This window comes from Dromiciops gliroides, chromosome 1, assembly GCF_019393635.1.
Source record: "Dromiciops gliroides isolate mDroGli1 chromosome 1, mDroGli1.pri, whole genome shotgun sequence".
Lineage (NCBI taxonomy): Eukaryota > Metazoa > Chordata > Mammalia > Microbiotheria > Microbiotheriidae > Dromiciops > Dromiciops gliroides.
Window position 1 is genome coordinate 60,150,316 of NC_057861.1, and position 25,415 is coordinate 60,175,730.

Consider the following 25,415-nt stretch of genomic DNA (forward strand, 5'->3'; position numbering starts at 1 on the left):
CCCAATCCATACCACCTGTCCTGTACACATATTTGTATTTCTTTCACCTTTTCCAATTAATAAGGTCACAGATTCTGAGAGTTGGGCAATAATCTAATTGCCTAATCTAATGACTTTTTTTCTTCAATCCCTATCCTTCTTGACCTCTCTGAAGCATTTAACATTGTTGGGTTCTTCCTCAATATAGTCTTCTCTGAATTTTCATAACACTGTTCTCCCTTGGTTCTCCTTCTTCCTGTCTGCCCCTTCAAAGACTCATTTGTTGGATCATCATCAATGCCCTGCATGTAGGTGGCAGAGAGAAAAGAGCACTGGGTCTGGAGTCAGAAAGACCTGAATTAAAATTTAGCCTCAGACATGTGCTAGCTGTGTGACCCTGGGAAAGTCATTAACCTATAAGTAAAGGGCTAATTAGTCATGCTAATATTATACCAGAGCATTCTTTTGGGGTTCATGGAGGTACCCCAGTCTCCATTAAGGGTTTAGGGAGGAAGACCACCAAGAGAAGGAGAACCCTTCCTTGCATGGCTATCTGGAGAAGACCCCTTGTGGGTCTAATCTGTATCTTCAACTTGTATATTACGAATTTGTAGAAGTCAGTACCTGCAAAGGTGTTTATCATAACTTGTATAAGTTATCGTGGGGTAGGGCTAAATGGAAGTCTTCGAAGTTGCATGAGCCAACCCAAGTAGTTAATATCAAATAATAGCAGGTCCTAGGAATATCAGGAATAATGTGAAAGAATTTCCTCTCTAGTAATGGAGATGATACATCACCATACAAAATCCCCTTTAGTAATTCTTTGTAGTCAGTGAAGGAGGCAGGTGGTTCCTAGAGACTTATGGTAGGTTCTTGGGAACTGAATAAAGTTGTTATAATCACCATGGCTGTTCCTGATCTTGTAAGTATGGGGAACCCAGTAGCCCAGACTCCCGGCAAGTGGCATGAGATTATTGTCACTAATATTGCATCTTTGTTTTTGTGTTTTTCTGTTCTTTTTTTTTTTCATGTTTTTTTGTTCTGTTGACTGAGACTAGCCAAGAGCAATTTGTTTTAACCTGGAGGGTATTTGGTATACCATGACCAACTTTTCTCAGGGTTACTTGAATTCTCCTCTGTATTGTCCCAGTTTGGTGGGGCAAAGATCTTAAAGGGACCCTGATTCCTGAGGGCATTGATGCCCACCACTTTACTGATGTGGCATTGATTGGGTTCAGTGAAGCCACCATGGCAGAAACCCTATATCAGGGATGGTGGATCATATAAGAGACAAGCAGTGGATAAAGCACCGGCCCTGGATTCAGGAGTACCTGAGTTCAAATCCGGCCTCAGACACTTGACACTTACTAGCTGTGTGACCCTGGGTAAGTCACTTAACCCCCACTGCCCTGCAAAACAAAAAAACAAAAAAGAGACAAGGAGGTCAAAGCTAAGAAAATTCCTATTCCAGCCCAGTTAATTAAGTTTCTGAGAATTCACTGGGGGCAGCTAGGTGGTACAGTGGATAGAGAACTGGCCCTGGAGTCAGGAGGACCTGAGTTCAAATCTGGACTCAGACACTTAACACTTACTAGCTGTGTGACCCTGGGCAAGTCACTTAACCCCAATTGCCTTACCAAAAAATAAAAAAAAGAATTCACTGAATGGAGGTTAAGATGGGATATGTGGTAGGGAAGATATGTAGGAGCCCAACTCTCCCACTTTTACTCCAATAATGACATAGAAAAGCAGCAGATTCATCAATGACCATGAAATGTAAAGAGAAATACCAATAAGTTCCTTCATCCAATCAAGAATGTACAAAAAGACTTCCAATGTGGAAACTGGAAGAATTTGAGTCCTGCCAGAGACATCAGTAACTGCCAAACAGGTAAGTACTATATGAGGGCATCCTGTGAAGGAAGCTTCAGGGAGTAAAGTTCAAAACCCTCAACAAGGAAACACCATGGGGGAGGAGATGTCTGGAAGACCATGCAGGGCCCTGATAGGAGAAATCCCACGGAGAGGAGGATGGAAGTGGCAATGACTGAACAAGGAAGTCCCAGATGGAGAATGAAAGATGTCCCAGAACTAAAATCAAGAAAGCCCCCAAAGCACACAGAAGACACACTGTGTGCTGATAAGGGATCCCAATTGGAAATGTCCCAGGGGGATCAGATGACTACCCAATACCCCGATTGGACACAAACAACTGAACACCTCTGACACAGGATGCTAAAATCTGCCATTCCTCTGAGTGGAGAATAGGGAACCACAACCATAGAAATAGAAGTTAGCAGCAAAAACCCAGGAAATAGAGGTCAGAATCAAACAGGGTTTGGTCACTTTATCCAAGAACACGGTAGAAGGTTGAGTCTGGCCCGAGCGCTAGGTCCTAAACAGAAAATACTGAATAGTAGGAAGAAATATTATGAATGATCCATGAGGAAAACCTAGAATAAAAGAATGACTCCACAACAACTAAAAGCAGGGTCTTGGGAAAGAAAATGCCTCAGTTTCAAAGCCTACAAGATTATTTGAAATAAGCAGGCAATACAAAATGGAATGCAGAAGATGGGAAGAACCTGGGTGATTCTAGATGTAGTCTATAATGATCTAAAATCAAATAAGGAAGTTTAGGGGCTAATTGGACTCTTCGGGTTCTAGAAAAACCAACATTTCCACTTGGGTCTTTGATGGTCCCTATTTACCAAGTCACTCACCAATTCCTTCTTTTAAGTGGAGTTTGGATTAGACTGTAGCCTTAAAAGACTTAAAGTGGGCTACCCATCTGTGTCTCCTCCTGGGATTTCATGATTCTAGGGGGCCTATTGTCTCGCATGTCTCTGTCCATAAGGATCAGGCCAAGCAGAGCTCCCCAAGAGTTGGTCATATTAAACAATCATCACACCTCTGGATTTACAAGTTCACAAAACAGCCACTCTCTACTGCCCTTGAAAAAGAATTGCTTCCTTGTTAATGGGCCCTTGTTGCTACTGAATGGATGATGATCATACCCTTGCCCTCCATCCAGAGTTGCTCTTTATGAGTCGGGTAATTGAAAGATGGCCCCTCTAACAAGATGGGTAAGTCATGGGAGACTTCCATTTTTCACTGGAAATAATACATTCAAGATCATGTTTGTCCAGGCTTCTCTGGTCCTATCAGGTCTTATTATTATTTGTGAAGGGTCACAAATAGAGGCTGAGACTTCCAGTCCCAGTCTTAGGGCTTTGCCCCCTCCACTAGCCCAGTGTACCTTGACCAATGAGAGGAACTCTACATTCCACCCCTAGCTCCTTAGAAGAGGTTTCTGGGGCAGCTAGGTGGCACAGTGGATAGAGCACCAGCCCTGGATTCAGGAGGACCTGAGTTCAAATCCAGCCTCTGACACTTGACACTTACTAGCTGTGTCACCTTGGGCAAGTCACTTAACCCTCATTGCCCTGCCTAAAAAAAAAAAAAAAAAAAAAAAAAAAGAGGTTTCTAAAGGAGCCAGAATCTCCCCAGATGAGGATCCTGGAAAAAAAGAAGTTTTACTGGTGAACGCAGGAATACCAAGTTGGTGGCAGGATAGAGTGAATCCTAGTACTAACTCAGACCCCATGACAGATTACATGCAAGAAGCTTATGACTACTTAGTTACCTTACTATGGATGACTTGGACCTGTGAGAGATTTTGGTGATGGTTCTTAAGTTATCTTTTGTGCCACATGTGGATCTGACATTCCCAGTTGTCCTTTAATGGAGTGGGGAGGCCACTTGGCTTCCTTGCTGCCTGAACCATATAAGCTCCATCTTGTAGGACCATAGATTTTAGTGGACTTTTCATTGCCTTGGGGAAACACCTTTTAGACCTAGCATAACCACTTTCCACAGAGGCAGGGAGGAATAGCCCTCTTATCTGAGTTAATATCCTGCCTTTTAAACCAGGAAATAATGTTTATCTTTTTTAATTATTAAAGTCATCTTATTGCATGTTATGATCTATGAATGTCTTATGATATTGTAATTCCGGGGCAGCTAGGTGGTGCAGTGGATAAAGCACCAGCCCTGGAGTCAGGAGGACCTGAGCTCAAATCCAGCCTCAGACATTTGACACTTACTAGCTATGTGACCCTGGGCAATTCACTTAACCCTCACTGCCCCCACCAAAAATAAAAATAAAAATAAAAATAAAATAAAATAAATTGTTTAATGATATTGTAATTCGAATTCTGAATCACTGGATTGCCCTGAGTTATTCCTGGTCCAGAATACTCTCTCCTCTTTCACCAGTCAGTAAATTCCAGTGACTTCTTAGTACCCTTAAGATCCCAAATAAACTCTGTTTAGCATTTCAAGTTCTTCACAATCTGTATCTTTTCTAGTCTTCTTACATACTACTTCTCCCCGCACACCATGGTCTATCCATAATACCAGCCTCCTTGCTGTTCCTCACCCATGAGGAATGATTAGCACAGTGCCTGGTACATAGTAGGTGTTTAATAAATGTTGATTGATTGGTTTATTGATATAACTCCATCTCCTACCTCCATCCTTTTGCCCTGCCTGTCACCCATGCCTGTAATACTCTACCTGCTTACCTCTTATCTCAGAAACTCTGGTTTCTTCCAAGATCCAGTTTAACTGTTACCTTCTACATTAGACCTTTCCTGGTTGCCCGCTGCTAGTGTCTTTTCCCTGTGGTTACCTTGTGCCTATTTTGTATAAACCTTTATAAGTGCATGCTGTTTTCCTATCAAAATAAAAGCTCTTTGAAGGCAGGGACTGCTTCACTTTTCTATTTGTATTTTTAGCATAACAGCGCCTGGCATCTAGTAGGTACTTTAGAACAATTTCTGATTAATTGATTGATTGATTTGGGGAAAGCTTTATATTGTTGAATATCAAATCTAGACTACTTTGTGAAAGACCTGGGTATGTGCTTATGGCAGTGGGAAAGAGAAAGGATATAATAACAGATTTGGAGGCAAGAAAAAGTTGAACACAGAGATAAAGTAGACTAGAAAAGAGAAAGCATAGCAAAACCCAAGTGGGATTTGGAGTCTGAGTAGCCTCAGTTTTCTCCTCTTTTGTCAGAGGCCCCATCCAGCCTTGGGCCTCTGGTCTTCCTCCTTCGACTGATTCCCAGGGCTATTATTCCTGCTTCCTGCAACGACCATAATTGTTTTTACCTGCCATCTTGACTTCCAATGGACATCATCCAGGGCCCTAACCAGTCTCCATCTTTCTCTTCTTTCCTCTACCCAATTCCCACATCCATCCCCTAAGCTAAGGCATCCACCTCTCTACCTCACATTCACTATCTCCAGAGCCCTCCAAGTAGCATGGAGCACCTACTCAGTCAGTTTTCCAGCCAATGTGGCCTAAAGGTGAACCAGAGCTACAGAAGTCCCTTACCATTAGCACTAACAGCCATTGGTCCCCAGAAATAATAGTCCTGGCAAGGCTATTTTTTTTTTTGCGGGTCAATGAGGGTTAAGTGACTTGCCCAAGGTCACACAGCTAGTAAGTATCAACTGTCTAAGGCTGGATTTGAATTCAGGACCTCCTGAATCCAGGGCTGGGGCTTTATCCACTGCACCACCTAGTTGCCTCAAGGCTATTTTTCTTCTGAAAAAAAGACATAAGGTCTGTGCCTAATGCTTGTCTACTAGTCTCTTTCAGCAGAGCTGACCCATGGCAAAGGCAGAAGAGAGGGCACTCAACAGATGAGGGCAGGACAACTCATGACAAATCAACTGGCCCAACTCCCACTAAACTCTGTTTGCAGTGAAAATTCCCCATGCCCAGTTCTGATCAACCTCCAACCTCCCTCCAATTCCCCAGCCTCCTCTCCAGTCTCTCTTTGGGCCTCACCTCTATCTTCTCCTCATCCCAGCTTCTTATACCCATTTTCATGGCCATTATTATCCTGCCTCCTACAACCTAGAGCAGCTCCCTTTCCAGCTGTAGGCTTGAATATCAGCTTTTTTTTTTTAATTACCTGTTCGGGGCAGCTAGGTGGCACAGTGGATAGAGCACCAGCCCTGGAGTCAGTAGGACCTGAGTTCAAATATGGCCTCAGACACTTAACACTTACTAGCTGTGTGACCCTAGGCAAGTCACTTAACCCCAATTGCCTCAACAACAACAACAAAAAAAAAATTACCTGTTCGGGACAGCTAGGTAGAACAGTGGATAAAGCACTGGCCCTGGATTCAGGAGTACCTGAGTTCAAACCCGACCTCAGACACCTGATACTTACTAGCTCTGTGACCCTGGGCAAGTCACTTAATCCCCATTGCCCCGCAAAAAAAAAACCAACAACAACAACAACAAAAACAAAAACAAAAAAATTACCTGTTCTCTGTCTCTGTCTCTGTCTCTGAGGAAGGTAGCTGGAAAACCAAGATCACCTTCTCCTGTTGTCTGGATGCCACCTGCTCCTCACTGTTATCCAAAGCCAGAAAGAAAGGTTCACAGATCCTCTAGACCACACCTCTGACTCCACCCCCACAGGCAGGAGGCTTAAGCAGGGTCACTGAACGCGACTGAACGAGCCTGGGTAGAAGCTAGGGCAGGGAGGGAAGCTCGAGACACAGGCCAGAAAAGCCCTGTCCTTGTTCTGTGAACACAAATTGTGACAGTAGGTGAAAGGCTAGGAGAGATAAGAAGCCAGGCTCCTAAGGTCATTCCCTACACTAGGATCTACCTTCCTGCTCCTCCCCTTCCCTTTCCTTTCCCAACCACCCTGTCCTGGTTAGAAAGATATAAATACAACCACTCCCCCAAAGCCAAGATCCTTTATTCCAACTGTCCCAATATGGTGCTTCCTAGTTCACCTTCCCTTCTCAGCACCCATTTCTTTCTTCCCTCTTCTCCTTTTCACTCTTTCCTGCTAGGTGGTAGAGTGGATAGATAGCTGAACCTGCAATCAAGAAGGTCTGGGTTCAAATCCACCTTCAGACATTTACTAGTTATTTGACCCTGAGCAAGTTTCTTAGCTTCTGATTCTTTACTTTCCTCATCTGTAAGATGGGAATATTAATAATACTAAATTCCCAGTGTTGTTGTGAGGATAAACTGAGATAATATTTGTAAAGAACTTTGAAAACTTTAAAGCACTAGGTAGATGCCATTTATTATTATTACTATTACTATTATCCCTTTCCAATCTCTCTCTAATTTCCCTCTAATGAAAAAAAGAGAGAGAAACAGCCCCCAGGAAATAACCAAAGCATGAGGGATACTTGAAGTTTGGAGAATTCCTAAGATCCAACTAAGTGCCTCTGACATTAACTAGCCTCCTTCTGGAAGGCAGAGACTTCCCATTTGGTCAGTAGTCAGAATCACCAAATTCTATTGGTTCCCTTTCTACATCTATCCCATTATTTTTTTTTTAGTGAGGTAATTGGAGTTAAGTGACTTGCCCAGGGTCACATAGCTAGTAAGTGTCTGAGGCCAGATCTGAACTCAGGTACTCCTGACTCCAGGGCCAGTGCTCTATCTACTGCGCCACCTAGCTGCCCCTATCCCATTATTTTCATCCCCAAACTTTCACCCTGGTTCAGATCTATATTCTTTCTCTCCTGGAATATTACAGCAAACTTCTAATCGGGTTCCGCCATCTTCAGAGTGTAGCATCTGCTTAGACAGACTTTTTCTTGGCATGGCCTGTGGTTTCCTCCTGCATAGCGCCAGCTGGGAACAAGAAATGCAGTGGGAGGAGGGCATTGGAGGGGAGAAGGGAGAAAAGGAGTCAGAAGGAATTACCCAGAACCATGAACAACATATCCTGATCTCCCCCATTCTTAAAAACTCTTACTTAATCCTACCATCTCAGCTAAGATCCTATAGTTGTCTTCAGGACCATCTCTGCCTTTTCTTGCTACATTTTCTCCTCTAATTTTTTTCTGAATCATCTGTACTTCTGACTTCATCATTTAACTGAAACTTCTCTTTCCCAAAATTCCTAATGATCTTTTAGTTGCCAAATCTAATGGCCTTTTCTGAAACCTCATCTTTTGTTGTTGTTGTTTAGTGCTAATATTCTTTCTTTTAAAATAAAATTCTATTTTATTTCCAAACTAAGATCCTCCTATCCCTCCCACCTTCCCTCTCCCTACCCCTTAGCCCCATTTAGAAAGCAAGGAAAACAAAACCCCTGTTACAAAAATGTATAGTTAAGCAAAATAAAAATCTGACATTGGCCAGGTCCAAAAAACATGTATCCATCTATACTCTGATTCCATCACCTCTCTCTCAGGAGACGAGCACCATGTTTCATCATGAGTCTTCTAGAATTATGATTGGTCATTGTGTTGATCTGAGTTCCCAAGTCTTTCAAAGTTGTGTGTCTTTACAATATTTTTGTTATCATATAAACTGTTCTCCTGCTTCTGTTCACTCACTTTATATCAGTTCATACAAGTCTTCCCGGGTTTCTCTGAAACTATCCCCTTAATCATTTCTTAGAGCATAATAGTATTCTCTGGGATATATACCATGAGTTGTTCAGCAATTGCCCAATTGATGGGCATCCCCTCAGTTTTCAGTTCTTTGCCACTATAAAAAGAGCTGATATAAATATTTTTGTACCTCTGGGTCCTTTTCTTCTTTCTTTGATTTCTTTGGTGCATAGACCTTGTAATTATATCACTGAATCCTCATTCTTCTTGACCTCTCTGTGGCATTTGATTCTCTCAATCACCTTTTCCATCTGGATTCTCTCTAGGTTTTTGTGACACTTCCCTCTCTTGGTTCTCCTGCCTGTCTCCTCAGTCTCCTTTACTGCTCCTTCACCCATATCATGCCTGCTTCTCTCTTTCTTCTATACTGTCTCACTTAAGGATCCAGCTCCAGTGGGTTCAGTAATCATCTCTATGCAAATGATTCCCAAACCCAGGCATGTGCTAGAATTGACTTCCGGGAACCAGTTGTTAAATTTTCAGTGTGAGCATTTACAACTCAAAAATTGGCAAATACTGCAAATCAGAGCTTTATTTATTATTGGTGCTGATTGTCTAGTCTTAAGAAAAATGGAAAATGTCCTAAATCACTATCGATGGGGGCAGCTAGGTGGTGCAGTGGATAAAGCATCAGCTCTGGATTCAGGAGGACCCGAGTTCAAATCCAGCCTCAGACACTTGACACTTAATAGCTGTGTGACCCTGGGCAAGTCACTTAACCCTCATTGCCCCACAAAATAAAATTTTAAATCACTATTGATTAGGGAAATTCAAATTAAAACAACTCTGAGGTACCACCTCACACCTATCAGATTGTCTAATATAACAAAAAAGGAAAATAATAAATATTAGAGAAGATGTGGAAAAATTGGAACACTAAGGCATTGTTGGTAGAGTTGTAAGCTGATCCAACCATTCTGGAGAGCAATTTAGAACTCTGCCCAAAAGGCTATAAAACTGTGTATGCCTTTTGACCCAGCGATACCACTACTAAGTCTATATCCCAAAGAGATCATAAAACAGGAAAATTATGCACATGTACAAAAATATTTATAGCAGCTTTTTTGTGGTGGCAAAGAATTGGAAATTGAGGGGATGTCCATCAGCTGGGGAATGGCTGAACAATGGAATAATATTGTGCTATAAGAAGAAATGATGAGCAGGCAAATTTTAGAAAAACCTGGAAAGATTTACATGAACTGATATTGAGTGAAGTAAGTAGAACGAGGAGAGCATTGTACACAGTAACAGCAACATTGAGCAATGATCAACTGTGATAGACTTAGCTCTTCTCAGCAATACAACGATCCCAGACAATTCCAAAATTCTGCTTGTGATGGAAAATGCTCTCCATATCCAAAAAAAGAACAATGAAGTCTGAATGCAGATTGAAACATACCATTTTCACTTTATTTGTTGTTGCTTTCATTTTTCTTTCTTGTGGTTTAACCTTTTATTCTGATTCTTCTTTCACAACATGACTAATATAGAAATGTGTTTAGCATGATTGTACATATATAACCTATATCAGATTGCTTGCTGTCTTGGGGAGAGAGGAGGAAAGAGAGGGAAGGAGAAAAATTTGGAACTCAAAACCTTACAAAAATGAATGTTGAAAACTATCTTTACATGTAATTAGTAAAAAAAATCAATAAATAAAACACTATTAAGGAAAAAATTGAGAAAATGCTAATAATTCAGATTAAACTTAAAAGTATGAGGGGCAGCTAGGTGGCACAGTGGATAGAGCACCAGCCCTGGAGTCAGGAGTACCTGAGTTCAAATCTGGCCTCAGACACTTAACACTTACTAGCTGTGTGACCCTGGGCAAGTCACTTAACCCCAATTGCCTCACTAAAAAAAAAAGTGTGTCATGCACCCCTTTTTTGAGAACCAGTGGTTAAATATTTGCCAGCATAACCCTGCCCAGATCTATATATCCAACCCTAACCTCTCTCCTGAACTACAGTCACACATCACAAAGTAATTTTTAGTCACGTTAATCTGAATGTCCATCCCATAAACATCCAAAACCCAAAGTGTCCAAGACAGAATTCATTATCTTTCTTGATATCTATCACTTCTGGATTTTTCTGCTATTATTAAGGTCCTAAGGGCCCTCCCAGGCTCACAACCTCAGTGTATATCATCCTTGAATCTTCACTCCCTCTCACCTCGCAAATCTAATCCATTGCCAAATCTTGCTTTTGCTTCCATAGGAACTCTCCTACATATTCCCTTCTTTCCACTCACACACAACTACCAAGGTGACTTTTCTAAAGCATAGATCTGACCATGTCACCCACCCTGCTCACTGAGATCTAGTGACTCCCTATTTCTTCTAGGACCTTTTTTTTTTTTTGGCATTTAAAGCTCTTCATAACCTAGTCCCTTCTTGTCTTTCTAGTTTTCTTATACTTTACTCCCTTACATGAATTCTGTGATCCAGCCATACTGGTCTACTAGGTGTTCCTCCTAAATAACACTCCATCTCTCACCTCCATGTGTTTTCACTGGCTGGAATCTTCACCTTTCCCACATTATGCAAGAGGACTTTCCTAATCCCTGCCCCCCAACCCAGCTGCTAGTGCCTTCCCCTCCAAAATTACCTCCCATCTAATATGTGTGTGTATATATATATATATATATATATATATATATATATATATATATATATATATATATATATATATATAGGGGCAGCTAGGTGGCACAGTGGATAGAGCACCGGCCCTGGAGTCAGGAGTACCTGAGTTCAAATCCGGCCTCAGACACTTAACACTTACTAGCTGTGTGACCCTGAGCAAGTCACTTAACCCCAATTGCCTCACTAAAAAAAAAAAGAAAAAAAAAAGAAAATAGTATATATATATATATATATATATATATTACCTGTTATTTATATATTGTCTTCTTTGTTTATATATTATCTCCTTCATCAGAATGTAACCTCCTAACTTGACTACAGGTGGAAGAGAATTCTCTATATCAGGACCTAGTGGATTAGACAAGGCCTCAAAGGTTTAATACCTCAGCTTATTCTCTATCTGGCCACTATTCCATTTATGTATAGTTTGCTCTAAAATCCACACTGAGCACATTACCATAAAGATACTTCAAATTTTAGTATTGAAGAAAGTCCTTATTCCTTTTTTTCCCCTTTCAAAATAGACTTCCCTTAAAATTAGGAAAGAATAAAACTAGTTCTAGGGTAAATTTTATGTGCACCCCACAGATGAGTGCTTTTCCTAAGGAAATCTTAGGCTTTTAGTGGATTGCAAGCTCAATATGAGTTAGCCATGTGATGTGGTAGCCAAAAAAAAAAGCTCATGTGACTTTGGTGTGCAGTAAAAGGGGTATTTCTTCTAGTAACAGGGAGGTTACCTTATTTAGCAGATCATACAAGGTATGATCTGCTAAATAATACCTATGAAATAAGCTATTTTCAATTACAAATAGCATCTCACACCTTAGGAAAGCATGCATCATTTGCCTTATTTAAATTTTTTAATATAGAGAAATGCTTTTTGAATTGAAAGTGTACTAGCTTTCTTCACAGGGTTAGTTGGTGCAGATAAAATCCTTGTGCAATTCTTATACATAGAAGCTATGGACCGTCTACTTTAATTAGACTTTAGAACAATATTCATTTGGGCCTTTTCAACCCCTCTGACCCTTGGCTGTGGTGGCAGGCAGGGAAATAGACCACTACAACTGTGAATAAACTTTTTTGTTAAGGATTTTCCCTCAAAAACCCCAATCTTTTAAGTACTGGGCTTGAGGGTTGTGAAGAGAGGGAACCGAGTTAGAGTTTGACTGAAGAAAATTAGAGTCCTGTCAATTAGGGTTAGGGTTATCATTCTAGCCATAGTCTCAACTTGGTGGCACTATTCTAGCTATAAAAACTTGAAAATTGTAATGGTGCTTTAAGTGGCAGTGTAGGGGCAGTTAGGTGGCACAGTGAATAGAGCACTGACCTTGGAGTCAGGAGGACCTGAGTTCAAATCTGGCCTCAGACAATTGACACTAGCTGTGTGACCCTGGGCAAGTCACTTAACCCCAATTACCTCACCAAAAAAAAAAAGTGGCAGTGTAGTATGTGGGAGACTTTGTACAGAGATGTACTTGTTTTCCTAGTGTTGAAATCTTATAAAGAGCACCTCTTCATTTTCATCTTTAAATCAAAACTGTATAACTAATTATCAGATTTTATTTTTATATAATTTTGCAAAGTAAAAGGAGACTGGTAAATGTGTAGATTGGCTTTTACAGACCCAGGCTGACCTAAGTGTACCTTGTCTGTGGGGTTTTATAACTAAAACTATATTTATAACTAAAAGGATATAACGGTATATAAACTATTCAAAACTAATCTTATAAAAATTATAATAAAATATTTGCATAAAAAAATAATGTAAGCTCCTTGAGGTCAGGGGCTTTTTTTTCCTTTTCTTTGTATCACCAACATTTTGAACAGTGCCTAGCACATAGTAAGTGCTTAATAAATGGCTGTTGACTGATTGTATGTCTGAAATGATACTGACTAAAAGGTGGCTAATTGTACTGCTCAGGGCATTTAAAGCCAATTGCTCCCTTTGCAACTTCTACCCTGGCTCTTGGTTCTACTCTCTCAGGACAAACAAAACGAATCAAATCCCTCTCCCATATGACATCTCTTAAGATACTTGAAGAAACTCATGTCCATTGAGTCCTTTCTTTTGTAGGCTGTGACATGAACTTGAGACCCTTCACTAGACTGATAACTATCTTCTGGATCTTCTCCAACTTCTCCATGGCCTTAAACCATGGGGTCCAGAATTGAACACAATACTCCAGACATGGTCTAATGAGGGTAAAATATGGTAGGACTGAGACCTCCCTGTTACTAGAAGAAATACCCCTTTTACTGCACACCAAAGTCACATGAGCTTTTTTTGGCTACCACACCACATGGCTAACTCATATTGAGCTTGCAATCCACTAAAACCTTCAGATTTTTTTTAGAATATCTGATGTCTAACCCAATCTTTTACCTGTGAAGTTGATTTTTTGTACGCAAGGGCAAGACTTTATATTTATCCCTATTGAATTTCATTTTGTTTGGTTCAATCCAATATCTAGGCAGTCAAGATCTTTTTGGTTTTTTATTCTTTCATCCACAGTGTTAGCTACTCCCTCCCAGCTTGCAAACATCTATGAACTTGACAAAGAGACAATGATAGGCCCTTAGCATCTGAAACCATAATCCATGAATATAGCCCTCTGTTCCTTGCCTTCTCTCTTACCTTTGAGTAAAGTATTGGAGACAGCTATGGCCTTATGAGCTTCAAAAGCTATCAAAAGTCTGGAAGCTAGAGCACATGCCAGGTTTTATGGCCAGGCAGCCCAGCATCAAGACCCAGAGGAATGAACTGAGGGATGCTGCCCGGTGCTAGCCAAAACACCTGCATTGGGAAGCAAATGGGTGAGGGAAAATGCTATGTTGAAACTGTAGTGAGTTTAACCGCATTCTCTGCAGAGAGTGAAATGGTACAGAAAAGGGTGTGCCCCTGATATTGGGGAACAATGTTTTTATTTTTGTTTTTGCAATGTGATTAGAGTAAATATCCCTTTAGCAAAGTTATTAAATGAATCCGTAACACTAATCACTGGCAGCTAACAGTTGGGGAAATACCAAAATGAGAGCTCATTTGAGGCAAAAGTATTAGTGAAAAATACGTCTAACCGCTCAAGGGTACTCCTCAAACCCTAAAGGTTCTAGCCTTACTCTGGAAGAATGAGTCCAAAGTATCCCTACTCAGGCAACTCATGTCTTTCCATCTTCTCCACAAGAATAGCATAAAATGCTTTCTCAAAATCTTTACTAAAATCTAGATAAATTCTATCTACTACATTCCTTTCAAATACTAGTTTTGTAACCCTCACCAAAAAAAAAAAAAAAAAAAAGATGAGGCTGTTCTGGCATGACTTGTTCTTGATGAGGTGGTGTTGATTCTTTATCGTGCTTCCACTATCTAGACAGTCTAGATGCTGCTTCTCCTATCTCCATGGTCAACAATCATCTCTTCACGATAGATTCTAGACTTTTCCCAAGAATCAAAATCCTTGGTTTAGAGACTACATTGACTCTGTTCTTATGCCTCTTTGAAAAGCACGCCATTTGCCCTTCTCTAATCTTGTGGCACCTTTCCTGTTTGCCACAATGTCAAATAGTACCATTTGTGACTCAAAAATCCTATCTTCAAGTTCTTTCAGAAGCCAAGAATGTTGTTCCTCTGGGCCAGGTGAATCAAATTGTTCAAGTGGGGGATAATCATCTCTTTGTTTCTCTTGGGTATCAACTCACTGTTAGTCAATTTTGATTCCATCATTCCCAATAGAATAGCAATTTTCCTTCATATAGAAAGTAGAAACAACAAAAGAAAATTCTTTTTCTCTACTGTAAATTGTTAGTTCCCCATCCACCTGAAGGAAAGGTCCTATCCCTTTACTGATCTTTCATTTTCTTCCAAAATCTATTTTTTGAAACTTTTTTTTTGCAGGGCAATGAAAGTTAAGTGACTTGCCCAGAGTCACACAGGTAGTAAGTGTCAAGTGTCTGAGGCCAGATTTGAACTCAGGTCCTCCTGAATCCAGGGCTGGTGCTCTATCCATATTTTTTGAAACTTAAAAAAAAAATTTTCCTTAGTTTCCTTCACCATTTAGTACATTCTGAGCTTAAGCATTCCCAACACAATTTTCATAGGACTATACCTAGCCTTGCTTCCAACTCCTGCATATTTCTTTTTTTTTTTAATCTAAATTGGTTGTTGCCTTAAAGGTATACCTAAACCAATCTCTTCAGATAAATTCAACTTCTCCTCATCTGAATAGTTTCCATTTATTTCTTCAGAATTTTATTCTTAAGTATATTCCTTCTCTCCTGGGTTAATTTCCCCTGAAACATTTTAATCTATGAGATCCTACCTGTCTAGCCTTCAAACCTTTTGACATCTAGCTTTCCAAAATCTAGAGGACATGTCAGACTATACCCAGATATCCTTTACTATAACAAACTCTAGGATAGAGTACTTCTCCAGAGGTCCCCATCATTTCCATATCAGCAGACATTTCTCCCCTGTTGTTTTGAATAAGAATGAGAAGAAAATTTCTCCTTGTTTGTTCCTCTATCACTAAGGCAAGTGAAAAAATTGTTATCTTCTCTCCTTTTAACACAAAGAGAGTTACAGTAGATGGCTCCAGTGCTTAGCACAGTGCCTGGTGCTTAATAAATACTGGTTGATTGAATAACTGAAATCCCCCCATCATTACTACGTCACACCTTTGTTCCAGGCTTGTGATCTCTTTCCCAACCTCATTTATTTCCTTTTTCTATCTAAATGGTCTATAGTAACCATGATGACAAAAATTACTTCTATTTTTCCCCTTTCTGAACTTTATCCAAATATTCTCTGCCATTATTTCCCCCTCTGACTCCTGGATTTCCTTACATGAGCATATTTTCTTCATATGCAATACCACCCCACACTTCACCTACCCTGTTTCTTTTGAATAAGTTATACCCATACAGAAGCACAGGCGGTTCATAGGTTTCATCCCAGTAAGTCTCAGTGATACCTATGAGGTCAACCTTATCTCCTAGGGATAGAGCCCATAGTTCTTCTTGTTCCCTAAAGTCATTTTTCTCGAATTTTGTCTTCTATGAATATCTGGGTGTCTCAGCTTCCTTTTTGTGACTACTCTCTATATTATTATCTAACTTGAGGAACAAAGATATAAAATCTTTTCCTTCCATCATCCCGTTAGCTTAATGTCCTGATTAGCTTGGCAAAAAAAAATCTGATCCCTTTGTGTTGGGCATACTCCACATGTGGCCTTCTATCTTTCAATCCCATATTTTGAGCTATTGTCTGGAAATCTAGATTCTCATTCTCAAGCACCACTTTCTTAGTCTCCATCCCTTCTGTAGTCCTGAGATTTACACAGAGTGAACATTCGTAAATATTCATCAAACAAACAAAAACAAGGAGAATGTGAATCTGAATGTGATTGTGACATAAGTGGGAAACAAAACAGTAATGGATCAAAGTGACACACCCCTATCCCTAAGCCTTCAATGAAAACCCATAGGAGGAATAGACAGAAAAATAGAGATGGCAAATGGGGGACAAAGGTCAGAGATTAGAGCTGTAAGTGAAAATTTCTAGAAGTCAACTTGGAACACAGCTGAGGATGTAATAAATGGGATGAATCAGTAGTATAGGGAGGGAGGAGTACATGTTTAGTTTGCTCCCCACCCCCACACAATCATTCTAGGTCCTTAACCTTTCCTCCCCCAACTTGTTGAGATAAGAATGCCCTGGAGTTTACATGAGCTATAGAGCTATAAGGGTAAATGGGAGCACTTCAGTGTTATTTCATAAGGTATTTACCTTGAGCAGTGTTTGTATATTTTTACCTTGTTGATACAGGCTTAATTATTATATATTTTGAGGTTATTAGGTTGAGTTAAGTTATGTTTTAAAAACTGCTTTGCTACCTTGATAATCATACATAATATACTTTATTTATTTTTGGGGGGGGGGAGCGAGGCAATTGGGGTTAAGTGACTTGCCCAAGGTCACACAGGTAGTAAGTGTCACGTGTCTGAGGCCAGATTTGAACCCAGGTCCTCCTGAATCCAGGGCCGGTGCTCTATCCACTGCACCACCTAGCTGCCCCCATAATATACTTTAGAAAGGCCAAAAATAGTTACACCAGCTAGGTAGCCAATGGATAAAGAGCTGGACCTGGCGTCAATAAGACCTGAGTTCAAATCCTGCCTCATAAAATTATTAGCTGTGTGCCTTGACAAACTCACTTGACCTCAGTTTCCTCAAGTATAAAATAGAGAGAATAAAGCACCTACATCCCAGGATTGTTATAAGGATCAAATGAGATTATAATTATAAAGCACTTAACACAGTGCCGGGCACATAACAAGTGTTATATAAATTATAGCTGTTATTAACTTTATTGTTTTATTATTTTATTTTTTTAATTATTTTCTTTTTAGGTTTTGGTGCTTAACTGAATGTTTCATTTATTTGGAACAACACCCTTTTATGTGCCAAAACATTGACTTCTTCCTTGACTTCCATAGCACTATTCTCACAGATATCCTCCTATCTCTCTGACTACTTCTCCCATCTCTCTTTTACAAAACACTACCACATCCCTGAACTCTCTCCATTACTAGGGATACCATATTTCATGGCCCCACTGACCCAGGATGGGGAGTACACATATTCCTTGCTCCTCACTGCCTCTCCAAACCCTCGCTCTACTGTCATTACTAAGCAAGCGCTTCTCCTTGAAGGTTCACTTCACCTGTCGGTCTATTATTGCCCTCCTCAGGTCTTAATTAATTACAGTATTCTACCAGCCCCCAGATTATTCCCCTTTCTCTAGAAGTTCTCTCTTTTTTTTTTTTTTTTTAGTGAGGCAATTGGGGTTAAATGACTTGCCCAGGGTCACACAGCTAGTAAGTGTCAAGTGTCTGAGGCCGGATTTGAACTCAGGTACTCCTGACTCCAGGGCCAGTACTATATCCACCGCGCCACCTAGCTGCCCCGAAGTTCTCATTTTTACCCTAAATGCTCCCTCATAATTGGCCACTTGAATATCATATTGATGGGCCCTCAAACGCCCAGTTCGTCAACCTCCTCTATGCCCATGATCAATACCTTTCCAAAATGGGAAGCCCTGCTGAAGACCTGCTAGGAAATCATCCCACTTTCCCTGGAAGATTCCCAGTGAAAGTAAAACTATTACCTCCCAAAGGAGCCCATTTCACTTGGAAGCATTTCTGTCCAAAAATCTTTTTTTACTTACATAGAACCCTAATCATTCCCTTGGAACTCATAGTCATTACTCCTAGACCTGACCTCTGGGGACAAAAAGAACAAGCCTAATCCCTGCTCTACATGAGAACTTTTCTCCAAGTTGAATACTCCCAGTTCTTTCAATGCTACTATCATCTACTTTGTTCTGGAAACCATACATATCCTATTTCACCCTAAATCCATATCAGCCTCTATGATTCAATGTAAGCTCATATTGAGCATCATGGCAGTCCATGAAAACCAAGAGATCTTCTAGGGGGCAGCTAGGTGGTGCAGTGGATAAAGCACCAGTCCTGGATTCAGGAGGACCTGAGTTCAAATCCGGCCTCAGACATTTGACACTTACTAGCTGTGTGACCCTGGGTGAGTCACTTAACCTCCATTGCCCTGCAAAAGAAAAAAAAAAATATATCTTCTATAGCTGTGTCTACCCCATCTTGTGCTCATGAAGTTGACTTTTTTAACCCAAGTAAAGGACTTGGCATTTATCCTTGAAATGTTTTATTGAATTAAATTTGGCTTATTGTTCTAGCCTATGGGGTGGGGAAGGTAGAAATCTCAGTTTGGTCCTTCAACTATCCCTCATAGCTATCCCTCACAGATTCATGTTATCCAAAAATTTGATATAAACACATCATACAGCCTTTCAACCAAGTGAGTGAAAAAAAATCTTAAGCAAAAGAGAGGTAAAGTTCAAAACATATGGTATCACATTACAGAACCTTCTTCAATGTAGATGTCAATCCATTAATCATCACATCGATCATGAACTATGAAATTCTGTGATTCTGTGAGGACTGAGGGAGAAATTATTAAATTATTAAGAAGCAAATTATTAAGAAGCAAAAATGCTTCCAAGCAAAACATAATAGGGGCAGCTAGATGGCACAATGGATAGAGCACCGGCCCTGGATTCAGGAGTACCTGAGTTCAAATCCAATCTCAGACACTTAACACTTACTAGCTGTGTGACCCTGGGCAAGTCACTTAACCCCAATTGTCTTACTAAAAAAAAAAAAAAAAAAACAAAAAAAAAAAACCCATAATAGTAAATGATTATAGTAACCTTGTATTTGACAAATGTATAGATTTAAGCTTTTGTGATAAGAATTCACGATTTCGTAAAAGTTGGTGGGAAAGGGGCAGCTAGGTGAAACAGTGGATAGACCACTAGCCCTGGATTCAGGAGGGCCTGAGTTCAAATTTGGCCTCAGACCCTTGACACTTACTAGCTGTGTGACCCTGGATAAGTCACTTAACCCTCATTGCCCTGCCAATTAGTAGCACAAAGGACCATGAAGGAAGATGCTATCTACCTCCAGAGAAAGAACTGATGAATAGAAGTATTCATAGTGTAGTTTTACATTGTTGTTTGTTACTCTCAAAGAATACCAATGACAACATGAGGGTGATGTCTAGACTTGTAAGTGAATTGGATTTAAGTGAGGCAGAGCTGCAAAATCATCGGAGTCCAGTGGCAAGACATAAATCAAGATGACTGGTGATGGCCAGTGATTTTACACACACACACACACACACACACACACTGTACATGTATGTATCTGTGTGGTTTAAACACATGTGTGTGATTTTACACACGTGTGTATATATGTGCGTCTATATGTCAAATGGTGGCCTTCTTTAGTTCAGCATGAGGAAGAAAGGAGGAAGACAGTTTGAAACTTAAAATGTAACAAAAGGGGCAGCTAGGTGGAACAATGGATAAGGCACTAGCCTTGGATTCAGGAGGACCTGAGTTCAAACCCAGCCTCAGACACTTACTAGCTGTGTGACCCTGGGCAAGTCACTTAAACCCCATTGCCCTGCAAAAAAAAAAAAAAGTTGAAAATGTAACAAAAAATTTAATTTAAAGAAACAATTTTTAATACTTCCCAGATTTCCAGCTAGGATCCTAAGGAAGATGGTAGAGTTATTAAGAGGAGTGAGATTCAATGAAAAAGAGAATTTTCAGGCATTTGTGATGAAAAGACCTGAACTGAATAGAAAATTTGACTTTCAAATACAAGACCATGGAGAAACATAAAAAGGTAAACAGGAAAAGGAAATCATGAGGGATATTAAAATATTAAACTGTTTACATTCCTATATGGGAAGATAATACTTCAAACTCATAAGAACTTTCTCAGTAAGGAATACACAGAGGGCACATGTCTGAACTGAATATGAAGGGATGATATCTGTAAAGCATTTTTTTTTTGTTTATCCTTGTTCTTTGTGGGCACACAGGGTGGGGTGTCTTATGTCTGGGGCAGGATTTGGCCTCGAGGCCTCCTGGGTCCAGGGCCGGTGCTTTGTCCACTGTGCTACCTAGCTAACCCATGATGACAACTTTTTAAAAAAAGGTTGAGGGGCAGCTAGGTGGCACAGTGGATAGAGCACTTGCCCTGGAGCCAGGAGGACCTGAGTTCAAACCTGGCCTCAGACACTTGACACTTACTAGCCGTGTGACCCTGGGCAAGTCACTTAACTCCAATTGCCTCACAAAAAACCCAAAACCAACCAAACGAACAAACAAAAAAGGTTGAGGGAAGGGGCAGCTAGGTGGCACAGTGGATAAAGAACCAGCCCTGAATTCAGGAGTACCTGAGTTCAAATCCAGCCTCAGACACTTGACACTTACTAGCTGTGTGACCCTGGGCAAGTCACTTAACCCTTATTGCCCTTAAAAAAAAAAAAAGGTTGAGGGGTAAGAGGAATGCCCTGGGGGAGGGGGAGGGGAGAGGCGGACTGGGGAGAGGTAGTTCACATGAAGGAAACAAGAAAAAAAGCTTAAGGATGGGAAGGGGAAGAGGGGGAAGGAGTGGGGGAGTGAGTGAATCTTACTATCATCAGAATTGGCTCAAAAAGGGAATAACATACATACTCAAGTGGGTAAAGTAATATATTTTTGCCCTGAGGGAAAGAGGGAGGGGAAAGAGATGGGGAGGGGGAGAGGGGAAGGAGGGAAGGGCAGACTGGGGGAGGGAGCAGAAAAAAGCAAACCACTTTCGAGGAAGGTGAAGATGTTCTGCATAACTGCACCAATATGACATATTGAATTGCTTGATTTCATAGGGAGGGTTGAGGAGGGAGGGAGGAAGAAAAATTTAGAACACAGAATTAGCTCAAAGACCTTAATCCCATCAGAGTGGACTCAAGGAGAGAATAACCCTACAGGAAAGTAGGAGGAGAAGAGGATAAGGAGAGAAGGGTGAAAGAAGGGAGGGCAGAGCAGGGGAGGGAGCAGTCAGAAGTAAAACATTTTTGAGGAAGAATAGGGTAAAAGAAGATAGAAAATAGAATAAATATCATGGGAAGGGAATAGAATGGAAGGAAATAGTTATGATAATTGACTATAATGGCAAAATTTATGGTACTTGCTTTGCTGGGCTCTTGTGAAGAAAATTCTTTAAGTTTAGGGTACCATATGAGTGGGTTGGGGATTTGCCCACCAATTCAATATTCGGGACTCAGGAAGAAAGGAGGCCAAAGCATATAGAATTCATTTATTCTTTCGAAAGAAGGTGCCCATGCTATCAAGACATGTGACACACCAAAGCAATAAGTCAAGCCATTTTTATACTTTTTTGCAAACAAGCACAGGATGTGATAATGAAGCTGAGACCAGATGGTCTGTGACACATCTTTCCCTCTCAGAGCAGAATCCCTTTGACCCTAGGGTCCCAACAATGGGGTATTCTTTTATTCTTTACTTGATTTCTTTGATTTCTCAACATAGCCGAAGATAAATTTTAAGCCTGTCATCCTTCTAAAATTAACACAGCCAGAAAACAATGCTGAAATACCTGAGTGAGTTTTCCCATTATTTAAGTTGACCATCTTCAGAGACAGGGGCCAAGGGGGGGGGAGGGGGTCAGTGGGAACTATGAGATCTGAACATAATCCTCTCACATATAAAAGTTATGATGAACAGGATACTATCAGAAAAACCTGGAAAGACCCACATGAACTGAAGCAGAGTGAAATGTACTGTATACAAAATAACAGCAATAGTGTAAGATGACCTGCTGAGAAGCATGTGGTTATTTTCAGCAAGACAATGATCCAATATAACACTGAAGGACTTATGAAAATTGCAATACATCTACAGAGAAAGAACTGATGGTATCTGAAAACAGATTGAAACACATTTTTTTTTGACAATTCCTTAATATGAAGTTTTATTTTTTATCTCTTTTCTCTCACAACCTAGCTAATGTGAGGATGTTTTCCATGACTACTCATGTATAACGTATTGAATTGCTTGAGTTCTTGGGGGTGGGGATGGGAAGGGAGGGAGGAAGAGAGGTTGGAACACAAAGCTTTAAAAAATTGATGTCAAAATTTGTTTTTATATATATTTTGGAAAAGAGCTCAGTATTTTCCCATTATGTTTGTGGAGATGTCTAACAGGCACTTAATCATTGAGGTCTGGAGCTCATCAGAGAGGTTAGAGCTAGGGATTCCTGCATATATTAATCACTGGTAATTCAGCCAGCCCCAGATTCACCTGTGCTATCATCTGAACCCTCTTGATCACAAGAATAACATAAAGAGATTTCTTCAAATGCCTTGCTGAAATCCACTGATCAGATGTAGAAATAGAAGCATGATGAGGCAATGTCAGAAAGGCCTAGTTAGTTCAGGGGGATTGTTCAACTAGGGGTCCTGGTCAGTGGTATATAATGCTGCACAGAGGTCAGGAATAACAGTACCAAGGGTAGTGGGAGAGGGTATTAGGTTTGTTTGTTGGGGTTTTTTTGTTTTTTGCGAGGGCAATAGAAGTTAAGTGAATTGTCCAGGGTCACATAGCTAGTGTCAAGTGTCTGAGGCTAGATTTGAACTCAGGTCCTCCTGAATCCAGGGCCAGTGCTTTATCCACTGTGCTACCTAGCTGCCCCCAAGGGTATTCAATTTGACAATGGTTGCCTGGGAGAGAACTGTTTCAGTTGGGTGGTGGGAGTGAAGATCAAAATACAAGGCATTGAGAAGTGAGAAAAGGGTGAAAACATGCAGTCAACAAGCATAGAAAGGGTTTTGTCCTAGGATTTGGCTGTGGATGAAAGCAGAGATACAGGATAAGCTCAAGGTGACTGTAGGGGCAAATCAAGGTTTTCTAAACATGGTGGTAGAACTGGGCATGTTTGAAGACAACAAGGAAGAAATCTATCAGTAAGAGTATATTGAAAATTAGATGGAGAAGAGATAATCAAAAGTCTGAATTGTGACTGCCACTTTCCACCCATATTGCCTTGGGCCTCAGTTTCTTTGTCCCTTCCAACGCTAAATCTGATTCTAGTCTGTTGTCCTAAAACATTCCAGCAGAGGGAGCTCCAGGATACATAATCCATTCCCCATATACCCTAGCACTGAGCTCAAAGGGTCAAAGACAGAGGATAGGGAAAACCGCCAGGACGGTTTTCCCCTTTATCTGGGCTCAGGCAGGCTGCTTTAAATGGAGGACTTGACCCTCAGAGCTAGAATTCCATGAACCTTAAGCAAGTCATTGAACTTCACTGGAAGCTTCAGCTCTATAAAGGGATAGAGGAAGGGAGATGATGATGGTTCTTCTACCCTGCCTCAAGGGGTTAGGAATAAAGCACTTTGAAAACCTTAAAGTCCTATCTATGGAAAGGGAACTGCTGTGACTACATGTTTAAACGATTCCTCAGCCTGTCATTTAAGTTGCTCCACAATCTACCTTCACCCAAACATTCTGGCTGCCTTGCATTCAATTCAATTCAATAAACATTTATTAAGGACCTTCTCTCTTCCGGGCATGGTGCTATGCACTTGGCATCTCCCAACAGAGTAGTCTCCTAAAGATTCAGACACCAGGCTTCTCACCTCCAGGAATCCTCCTAGAGTCAGACAACTACCTAGAGGAGATCTCCCGACTGCATATCATCCCATCCCCCAATCCACTTGGGATGAGACAAAGCGATAGCAGTCAGATGTGAAGAGGGCAGGACAATCACCAGGTAATTACCCAGAAGCCCTGGCTTGATCTTCCTCCGTGCTGGAGAAAGAACTGATCTCACTCTCTATCGTCAAAGGACCTTGCAGTGAAATGGTATCTGTATCGCCCTAATCTCCCCACCTCGAAGGATAAAATCCAAGCCATATTAAAAATAGCCAGTATTAAAAAACAAAAATGCTCCAAATCACTAGTAATTCAAGAAATTCAAATTAAAACAACCATGAGATTCCACCTCACACCCATCATCCAGGAAAATGTGACAAAAACGGGAAAATGACAATCGTTGGAGGGGCTATAGGGAAATGGGCACATTGATACACTGTTGGTGAGCCTGTGAATTGGTCACAGGCTCACAGCTTCAGAGCTCGAGGGAAAAAACCCAAACAAACCAAAAAACAGAGCTAGAAGGAATTTTAGAAGCCACTGAGTCTAAGCCCTTTGTTTTTACAAATGAGGAAACTGAGGCACAGAAATTACTTGCCCAGTAGGACACAGTTAATAAGTGTGTGAGGTGCATTGGAACATAGTTCTTGGTCCAGTCACTGTGGAAAACAATTTGGAACTATACCCCAAAAGTCTCCAAAATGTGTACTCTGACCCAGCAATAGCGCTATTAAGCCTATTCCCCCCAAAGAGAGAAAAGATGGAAAGTAACCCATATTTACAAAAACATTGATAGCATCACTTTTTTGTTGTAGCCAAAAGCAAAGCTGTGAGCACATCAGGACTTCTCCTAATGGCCCCTAGAATAAAACAGCAACTCTTGTGTTTTGGCATTTCAAGTTCAGTACGATCTGTCTCCAGCCTGTATTTCCAGATAGCTCACATTACTCCCTTTCACATACTCCACATTCCAGCCAAATGACTGTTCCCCAACTCAGTATTGCAGCTCTCCTCTCCCAACCTTTCCAAAGGCTATTCCCGCACATTGGGGATGCCCTCCCTCCTCCTTACCTTTTTCAATACTTTCAAAGGAGAGTTCAGGGCTCACCTCCTAGAAAGGCTTTCCTGATCATCCTAGTTTTTTTTAGTTCTTTTCTCTTCCTCAAATTATCTGGCATTTACTTATCTGTCTACGTGCTGTATGTTCCCATTAGAATGTAAGCTTGGCAGTGGAGA

General features: G+C 40.7%; 1 protein-coding gene across 1 annotated transcript in view; it reads right to left on the reverse strand.

Annotated features, from left to right (window-relative positions):
- The window catches only part of LOC122736133 (cytochrome P450 4F2-like), an 82,146-nt gene extending 56,731 nt beyond the window's left edge, over positions 1 to 25,415 (reverse strand). The window contains exons 1-3 of the mRNA XM_043978178.1: positions 25,251 to 25,415; positions 7,526 to 7,665; positions 6,325 to 6,589 (exon numbers count right to left, since the gene is read on the reverse strand). The gene's annotated coding sequence lies outside the window, so the exon portion shown is untranslated. The remainder of the gene's footprint in view (positions 1 to 6,324; positions 6,590 to 7,525; positions 7,666 to 25,250) is intronic.